The 9684-nt window shown below is 47.3% G+C and overlaps 1 pseudogene; it reads right to left on the reverse strand.

Moving 5' to 3' along the window:
- LOC114008767 (thymosin beta-4-like) overlaps positions 1 to 5136 on the reverse strand; it is a 30846-nt pseudogene extending 25710 nt beyond the window's left edge.
- Positions 5137 to 9684: the final 4548 nt, after the last annotated feature.

Consider the following 9684-nt stretch of genomic DNA (forward strand, 5'->3'; position numbering starts at 1 on the left):
CCCCAAACCCCGAGAGGAGACTAGAGGAGAAGGGACTGTGGTGTGGCCATCCCCTGGGTGGTGATTTCTCACTTTCCCTGTCTCTCTGTGTGTCTCTGGCAAGCACATGTACTCTGCAGCACAAATCTGAGAAGGAAATTCCAAAAGCTGTTTCAAAAGATGCAGAGCGTACTCAGGAGACTTTGTCACAGGTGGTGACAGCGGGTGTAAACAGCATGTGTTGATGTCACGTCGTTTCCTCCTTGTGCTCTGGAATCTTCCTTTTTTTCCTAAGTATTAAAAAGCAGATTGTCATTGCATGTCTTACTTTAAGGGTATCGTGAGCCTGTTTACAAATCATAACTTAGAAGAATTGCATGCTTATTATCATCCCTAATATTTAAATCTAAGAGTCATAATAAAGCATGTATGTAGATACGTAAACTGGCAGGGGATGAATCATCAAAATAAAGTCTGCTTCCTCTTCAGTGGGAATGTCACCAAGAGTCAGCATATGCTAGACTACCAATAGGTGGCACTAGACATTTAGTTAGGATTTCATTCATTTTTTACATTGCCCTTAGTACACAAAATGTGTATGTATGGAAATGAGAAACAACCTAAGGGAGACACAAAATAACGAGGAGAAAACGGGCTTTCTTTGTCACGCCAGTGCAGTCATCAAGTCGCTTTCACTCACCGAGACTGACAGAGCTGCGTTTAGGGGTCCGAGGCACCCCCACATCCACTAAGGAAATGCCTTCTTCTTATTTTTCTTTGAAAGAATTGCTTTCTTTAACTTTATTTATTTACTTATTTATTTAAATTTTATGAGATAGGGACAGAGAGAGAGAGAGAGAAAGTGAGAAAGCAAGCCGCTAGGTCTAGGACTCAAATCTCAGCCAGCCTGTGGGAGTCCAGAGCCCTTAACCACCACACCACCTGCCGGCCCCTTCTTTTTTATTTTATTTACTTTTTTAAAAAAAATACTATATTTAATTTTATTCATTGTCTTTTTTTTTTTTTTTAAACCACTGGGCAACAGAGAGAGGGGTGGGGAAGATACTTGTAATCTTCCTTTCAACTTCAGTCAGATGGCAGCAGATGTCTGATTGGGACGAGGAGGGTGCATCACTGCTCTTCTTGACGGCTTTGTGGAACTTGCACACGTGGGAGTTTAGCGCCTTTAACTGCCACGCCACCTGCCGGTCCCGTGGCTTTGCTCTTATATCAGTGGACCATGCCAATTTAGCCTCCCGTAAGTCTTAGAAGGTGTATGGTGATTATCTTGAGGTTTCTGTTGTCACCTAAAGCACAATGCTGTCCTCATCAGAAAACAGTTTGACCTAAGAATTAAACATTAGAACAACACAATTTTTTAAAAAAAAATTATTTTCATTTAACTTTATTTATTATTATTATTTTCCAGTTTGATCAGAGGGGAACGGAGAGAGAGGGAAAGTGAGAATAGCCAGCTGCCAGGTCCCGGATTTGAGCCGCAGTCGACCACGTGGGAGTCTAGTGCCCTTAGCCACCAAGCCACGTGCCAGCTCCATAGTTTTAAAAGCTTTTTAAAAAATACACTTTGAGTTAGTTGCAAAGACTGCGCTGATAGGATTTCCAATGAGAGTGATATCTTGAAGTGTACCAGACCTGAAATGGTGTTTTGGTTTGGGGATTCTTTTTCTTCCCCCATGGCAAAGCACATATATTGTTGTTACAAATAGTGGGAAAAAAAATCGGAAATAACCAACGTGAAGTATTTTTAGGATAACTTGGTGCCTATCTGAAAAATGTATTATGTTTCAGACTCTTGCTTTCTGAAAGGTTCCACAGAATAATCTGCACTTATCTTACCTCTGTTTATCTATAGCTGTCCTGCAAGGAGCTTTTGTTTAGCAAATGTTTGCATAATGTTGGATTCCACTGCTGCTACATCAGGTACCTCGGAACTGGACTTCATTATCCTTTTGAAATGCTTATATGCTGGGACCAGCAGAGGGCGTAATGGTTATGTCCCTGGATTCCCACGTAGCCAACTGTGGTTTGAGTCCTGGATCTGGCAGCTTGAAACTCACTCTGGGTACGCACGGGTGTGTGTGTGTTCCCAAAATCCTGAGAGGAGAATGAAAGAGAAGGGATTGTGGCATGGCCATTCCTGTCAGGGGTAATTTCTTGCTTTCTGTCTTTCTGTATCTTCAAGTGAGTGCATTCACCCTATAGCAAAAATCTTTCTCAAAAAAACAAAAACAAAAACAAAACAAGAAATGTTTGTATGCCTATTCAATGAATTAATGTTTTAAATGTTTTGGATTGCTATGTAATACAACCTTTTTTTTTTTTTTTGGAGTGGTTTTTGCTATAGGGCACATGTGCTTGCCAGAAAGACAGAGAGAGACAGAGAGACAGAAAGCGAGAAATCACCTCCCAGGGGGATGGCCGTGCTGCAATCCCTTCTCCTCCATTCTCCTCTTGTGATCTTGGGTATCCACATGCACGTGCCTGGCGTGAGTTTAAGCCACCGGGTCCTGAACCGGAACCACAGTCAACTACATGGGAATCCAGTGACATAGCCATTACTCCAACTGCTGGTCCCGACAACCTTCTAAATTAAAAAAAAAAAAAAAAAGAAAAGAAAAAAGAAAAGAACTCTCAACATCAGATTTTTCATTTATAAAAATAAAAAAAACTGATTTTTGTAAAAATAACTGATTTTTGGTGTTGGTTATTTCCCTTTTATTTATAAGAGAGGGCATGTGCAGATACATTAGAATGAGAAAAGCGAGAGAGGAGCCCCCTGCCCCCTCCACACAAGGTCTGGTCGTGCTGCCATCCGCTCCTCCGGTCTCCAGCCGATCAGCCACTGCACCCCCGAACCATCACGTGTCTTCAGACATATTCTAGACCACCTCAGCCAGGGATTCAAACTGCAGTCACCATGTGGGCTCAAGCTTCTCTTGAGGAGCACATTACTGCCACATCATGGAATTGATCCACGTTTTAAAGATTTCTCACGTTTCTTGATTTTGTTATGTTTTCAATTTCCAGATGAAGGACTGAGGGCCTGAAAAAGGGTCCATCAGCCCGGGCGGTCCCCGCACCAGCACACAGCTGCTCCCACACCGGAACAAACTGTCGTGTGAGTCCCCGAGCGTGAAGAATCAGAAAGCATGAAGTTTATAATGTACTTGTGAAATGTTTGTGCATCACAATGGCACAGTGGTGACCAATGCTCTTCAGTGCCACAGTCACGTGGGAGAGTCCTGGCTCATGGCCTGAGATTCCCCTGTGCAAACCTGATGGGCTGCAGCTAGAGGTGGATCCTGGTGGTCTGAGGACCCTGGGGGTCTCTCTCTCTCTGTCTCGAGCTAAGTAAATAAATAAACTTTAAGAGAAGAGAAGTAAAGGGAGACTTACATTTTCGGGCTTTGCCATAGGATGCTTGCACTCTCCAGAGACAGAGAGAGGACAGTGAGAAATCTGCCCCAGGAGGAATGACCATGCCCAATCCCTTCTCTGTTCTCCTCTTGGGATTTTGGGCATGCACACACATACCCAGCGTGATCTTCAAGGTGCTGAGTCCAGGATGCAAACCATAGTCGGCCATATGGGAGTCCAGTGCCTTAACTACCATGTTACCTGCTGGCCCCAAGGAAGACTTATTTTTATTGTTATTATTATTATTATTATTATTATTATTTGGAGATGTTTTTGCTAGTGGGCATGTATGCTCGCCAGAAAGGCAGAGAGAAACAGAGAGACAGAAAGCAAGAACTCACACCCCAGAGGGGATGGCCACACTGCAATCCCTTCTCCTCCATTCTCCTCTTTGGGATCTTGGGTATGTATGCACACACGCCCAGCATGAGTCTAAGTCACAGGGTCCAGGATTCGAACCGCTGTTGACTACATGGGAGTTCAGCGACATAGCCATTACACCAACATCTGGTCCCATGGAAGACTTATTTTTTGAAAGATTTCTGCCACAGAGTATGTGTGCTTGAAAGATTTTTGCCATAGGGCACGTGTGCTTGCTGGAGAGACAGAAAAAGGAAAAATGAGAAATCACCTCTGGGAAGGATGGTCGCTCCACAATCCCTTCTTCTCCATTCTCCTCCCGGGATTTTTGGGCATCCATGTACAAGCACCCAGCATGCGTTTCAAGCCTCTGGGTCCAGAACTCGAACTGTGGATGGCCATGTGGGAGTCCAGCCCCTTAACCAGTACACCACCTCCTGACCCACCCCCACCTCCAAAGGAAAACTTTTCGAGAAACAAACTATTGGGGCTGGACAATGGAGCAGCAGTAAGACCTGCTCTGCGAGGCTGGCCCACGAGGGACCTACACGTTCACTTCAGAGACTTCCCTGAGTCCAGCCAGCACACAGGACCACGATCGGGGACTGGCGAGAGTTAAAGCTGAGGGTGGATTTACGATAGCATCAAGTCCCTTTTGGGAGTTTTCTCTCTCACTCAAGGAAGAAATTCTATAAAAATAAAAAGATTGGGCCAGCAGGTGCCATTGTGGTTAAGGCACTGGATTCCACATGGCCAACGCCACAGGTCGAGTCCTAGACCCAGCGGCTTGAAAAACAAGCCAGGTGCATGTGAGTATGAGCCCCCCAATTTTTTTGTTTGTTTGTTTTAAAACATTTATTTGCATATTTACAACTATGCATTCCAGTCATCAAAATCATTTGAACAAAAACATGGCACTCTCACGAGACTGCATTTTCTAGCCTGCAGGACGCCTTGCACAGGCTTGGTTTTCAGTCCACGTGTCCCTGTCGTCCACCCAGCTTCCTCCTTCACCAACATGCAAGTTCTTTTCCTTCCCTGCCAGCCAGAGCCCAGATGGGTGAGGCAGGCGCCTTGCTGTCGTGGTTCTCGATTCTGGGATGTGATAGGGCCACACGGTCACTTAAACATGGTCCAGCCTCTCGCATCTTCCAAAGTTAGTGCAAAGATGTAGAAGAAGAGGGCAGCACTTGCGGACATGCAGTGCGCACTGGCGACGCGCCTCCGGACGGCTCCGGCCGCTTCTCCTGTTCCGCCGTGTCTTTGGAAGGCAGTGGATTAATCTCTTGCATTTCTGTCTTTCTTCAATCTCCACTTCCCGAATTTCTCGGTCTCAGCCGTATCAGGTTTGTCAGACATGGTTGCGGAGGAAGTGGAGCTGGGCGCGCTGGAGAGCAAAGTCGGGTCTATGCAGTGGCCACGGCCAACCCAGTCTGCGCCCAACATCCTAGGAGGAGAAGAGATTACAGCGTGGTCATTCCCCCAGGAATGACCCCAGGTCTCCCTCTCCTTCTCCTCTCTGTCTCTCTCCAGCAAGCACACATACCCTATAGCAAAACTCTAAAATCAAATATTCATCTGGCAGGATTTGGCCTGATTTGCAAGTTTGCTGGAGAGAAACTGTATGGCCCCTACCCCACAGCAATCACTGGAAGCTACTTACGTTTTTCAAAAAGAGCCACAAATGGTGGATGACCGCATAGGTGTCCTTAACAGGCTCATCACGAGTGAGTGAAACCTGCTCCATTCACGTGGGAGGAGCACAGAGTTTGAGTCACATAAGCCTGAATTTTGCAGCAGGTCATACAAAGACTGTCAGTAACCACGTAGCCAAGCCAGCCTCCGCTTTGCCCTTGGTTTTTACAGCTGCCGGGGTCTCACAACTGCAGCTAAGCCGTGGTGGGCCCGTCCGGGTTCTAGCCTCTCCTCAGTAATGTGATGTTGAGGAACTTTCTTCCGGGGGGCCTCTAGATAAAGACATTTGCAATTGAGGAATTATTTACCTTGAGGATTAAAGCAGTTACTGTCTCACACGATGCCATGAATTTATTTATTTTTTAGGTTTTTGCCATAGGGTGTGTGTGCTGGCTGAGGAGACACAGAGAGACAGTGAGAGGGAGGGAGTAAGGCACGTGGTGCTCGGCTTGCACCTCAGAGCTGCGGTGAGACCCGATGCCGGAGGTGAGGGGTGCGGTGGGGGGCTGTGAGGGGGTGCAGCCCCCGACACTGGGCCCCAGCGCTCAGCAGTGTTGGTGCCATGGCTGCATCCCGACCCCGATGTTAAACGAGGGTTGGCAGCTTTCAAACCACACCTCTAACAGGGCAGATCTTGGAGTCAGTCAACTCTTCAGAGGAAACCACTTCGCAAAGGTAAATAGGGCAACTGGGAGAACGGGTGAGCTCCACCTCGAAGGCCCTCTCAGGGAGGTGGCCACAGTGCACAGAGGCTGGCGGCACAGCCTTCCTCCTGCTTAACCTCCCACCTTCCTTCCTTTCTTGCTTCTTCCATTTGGTTCATTTCATCCCAAAGACTGGACAGCTCCATCAATGCTGGGAGCACTTCAGGCTTAAAAATAAATTTTATTTTATTTATTTTTAAAAAGAATTATTTATCTAATTTTATGTATTATTATTATTATATTTTTAAAATCTTGCTATAGGACACATGCACCCACCAAGAGAGAGAGAGAGGGAGAGAGAGCAAACCACCAGGCTCGGGACTCAAACTGTGGTCACACATGCGGGAGTCCAGCACCTTAACTGTGATGCCACCTGCTGGCCACTAGAAATAAATTTTAGATGTGCTTTAAGATGCCGTTAGCTGAATTTATCTCTTTGCATATGATTGGGTTATTTTATTAAGTTAAAATAACCCAGAAGGAAAACATATAAGAGTGTCTTCCAAAGGTCACAGAAAATACATATTATGAAGTGCATATTATGAATTCCAAAAATTTTTCACAGAAATAAACTCATATGTTAATTTCATTTTCCACCAACTTCTCAAAGTTTCCTCATATAGCTCAATATCTGCTTCTGTAAATACAGCAACCAGGAGAATAAATAACTGCATCAGAGCTGTTTCCAGGGAGGCAAATGACAAGAAGCACCGGTTCCTAGAAACGAAAAGTAAAAACAGAAAACGGCACCACGAGACAGAAAAGAGCGAGCCAGCCTGAGTACCTGCGGATCGCACCGGGGCGTGGGGGTGCTGCTGGAAGAATCACAGACAAGGAGACTCCACCCCGCACTTCCTCTAAGCTCTTTGTAGCCTTCCCTTAGTTCTCAAAAGACAACACGAGTTAGGAGTCGTAGAGAATCAAGCCCATCAGTTTGGGGGACAACGGAGGAAAATGTGGCCACAAAATGCTGAATTCTCGCCGAAAGCCAGCGGTTCCTTCCCCTCCCATGGCCCCCTCCGCCTGCTGGGCCTCCGATGCAGGCCAGGATGGTTTATTTCTGCGTGCTCTCAGGGCAGTAGGTGGAGGGCAGGGAGGGCAGGCACTGGCCTCCTAGTCCTAGAGGGGCAGAGGACAGGTGACAGTGGGGACTCTGCTTCTGGGGTCATGTCTCTGGGTTAAAAACTCGGATGGAGATCCAAGAGGACCGGGCCGGACACATGTCCCTGAGCCCGGGAGAGGTTGTCTGTGGCTGCCTCCCGATGGCTTCTCTTTTCAGTGGGACAGGCTTTGGCATCACTGTTGGAGAAGCCCCCACCTAGGGTGGCTGCAGAATGTGAGCATCTCCACCTCCCCCTGCTCCCCGGGATTCTCTGGGACCACATCATCTACTTCTCTAAAGTGAGCAGTGGCGATAATCCCCACCCAATGCACCCAAGGTGCACTGGCCCTCATGCTGGAGAACAAGAGCCTGACTAAGGGAGTCCCCTCCAACTAAGACGTGTCTCTAAAGGACAAGGTGGAACTCGGCCGTCCGAGGTTCTGTGAGCTCCCGGCTGTCTTGCCTCGTCACGGGGGATGACGGGCAGGGAAATCTAGGAGCTGACAGGGCTCAGCACTCCATTTAAAGCCACAGTGTGGTAGGTGCCATGAGTAGAGAGACACAAGGAGGAGCAGTGGGGGGAGGTGGCAGTCCCCAAGCTCCTTACGGAGGGGACACAGGCAAAGGGGCTGGCCCATCCACCTGTAGGGAGGACTGGAGAGAGGCCAGAGCCAAGCTCTCCCCCAGCTCTCCCAGAGTCGCTGAGCTGGGGCAGGGAGGAAGAGCCCTCAGGACAAGAAGGATCCAGGCAAGGACCCGCCCTCCATTGATTTGTTCTAAGGGCAGCCCAGCAGGCAAGTCCTTTACAGGGTTCACCCAAAAGCGAGTCAGAAACCTGAAAGGATGGTCTTCCTCTTGCCGAAACATGTCCCAAACAGCCAGACCTCTCTCACAGACAGGTATGTAAAACCCCAAGACCATCTTCTTCATTTCCGACGATTCTGCAAATTTGTCACCTCTTACCCCACTGAGTGACCTTTGCTGGTCTGTGCACATGGTGAGTGCGTTACTACCCTGCCGAGTCAGTCTCCGCAATCCGCGTGTGGGCTTGCCGCGGTTTGCCCCAAACGTCCAGGGAAAAGGGTCTCGTTCTCTTCATTCTCTCAGTAGAACTGGCCAGAGTTCTGAAATGAGGCCTTTTCAAAATGATTTCTTTCTTTCATGAGAGTACAAGACAGAGAAAAAGACAAGCCTGTCCTCAACAGGATCTCGGGTTGCAGTGCCCCCCAACCCCTCCCCCCACACACTCACACTCACACACACACACGCAGACACACACACACACACATGCCCAGTCTTCCCAGCCACCAGGATCCTGGTTGCACAGCCCACTGTGTTACCAGGGAACGAGCCCCGATCTCCACACACACCCAGTATTACCTGAGCGGGGTGTCACTGATGCCCACTGAGCCAGCCTCTGGGCCTCCGAATACATTCTAAGATTGCCATTTTCTGTAACACCATAAGACTTTAGTTACATTTATAAAGGGAAAACCAGGTTATTTTAACAAAAAAATCCCTGACGTAAATGAGAGGAGATCTTTAAGATTCTGAGCTAGCAAAGAGATTGACTGCCGGGAGCTTGGCTAAAGTGCTTAACTGTCCACAATTAGTTTGCTGGACCATACATGACATCAACGATACACTAAAAATCCTTTCCCGCTTTGGGGGAACCAGCAGTTAGCGTAATGGCTATGTCGCTGGACTCCCACATAGTTGACCGCGGTTCGCGTCCCGGACCCGGTGGCTTAAAACTCACGTCGGGCGCGTGTGCGTGCGTGCCCAAGATCCCGAGAGGAGAATGGAGGAGAAGGGATTGTGGCGTGACTATCCCCCTGGGGGGTGATTTCTTGCTTTCTGTTTCTATGTCTCTCTCTGTCTGGCAAGCGCACGCGCCCTATAGCGAAAAAACCTATCCAAAAAAAAAAAAAAATCCTTTCCCGCTTTGGAAAGCTCTTCACTAATGATTTTGAGAAGAATCTGCAATCTATAATCTACAATTTAAGAATTTAGTGCAGTTACACTTTAGTGAACACATGGACATGATTTTTTGGAAAAAGAATGATTTATTCAATGTGATTCATTATTATTATTATTTTAACATTTACTATAGGGCACCTGCCCTCACCACAGAGAGAGGGAAGGTGAGAAAGCAAGTCGCCGTCCAGGACTCAAACCACAGGCGGCCATGTGCGAGTCCAGTGCCCCAACCACCACGCCACCTGCCGGCCCTACAAACTTCTTTTTGAATGAATTTGTAATTAAACCATGAAATAGTTTCAGTGATCATAAACGCTTTATTAATATAATTAAGTTTCAAAAGGTTTTATTTATTTTCTTTCTTTCATGGGGGAGAGGAAGAAAGATGGATACACTTAACAGGGTATCCCAGGTTGAGGTCCTCTT

The sequence above is a fragment of the Tupaia chinensis genome, unplaced genomic scaffold (genome assembly GCF_000334495.1).
Source record: "Tupaia chinensis unplaced genomic scaffold, TupChi_1.0 Scaffold000046_3, whole genome shotgun sequence".
Lineage (NCBI taxonomy): Eukaryota > Metazoa > Chordata > Mammalia > Scandentia > Tupaiidae > Tupaia > Tupaia belangeri.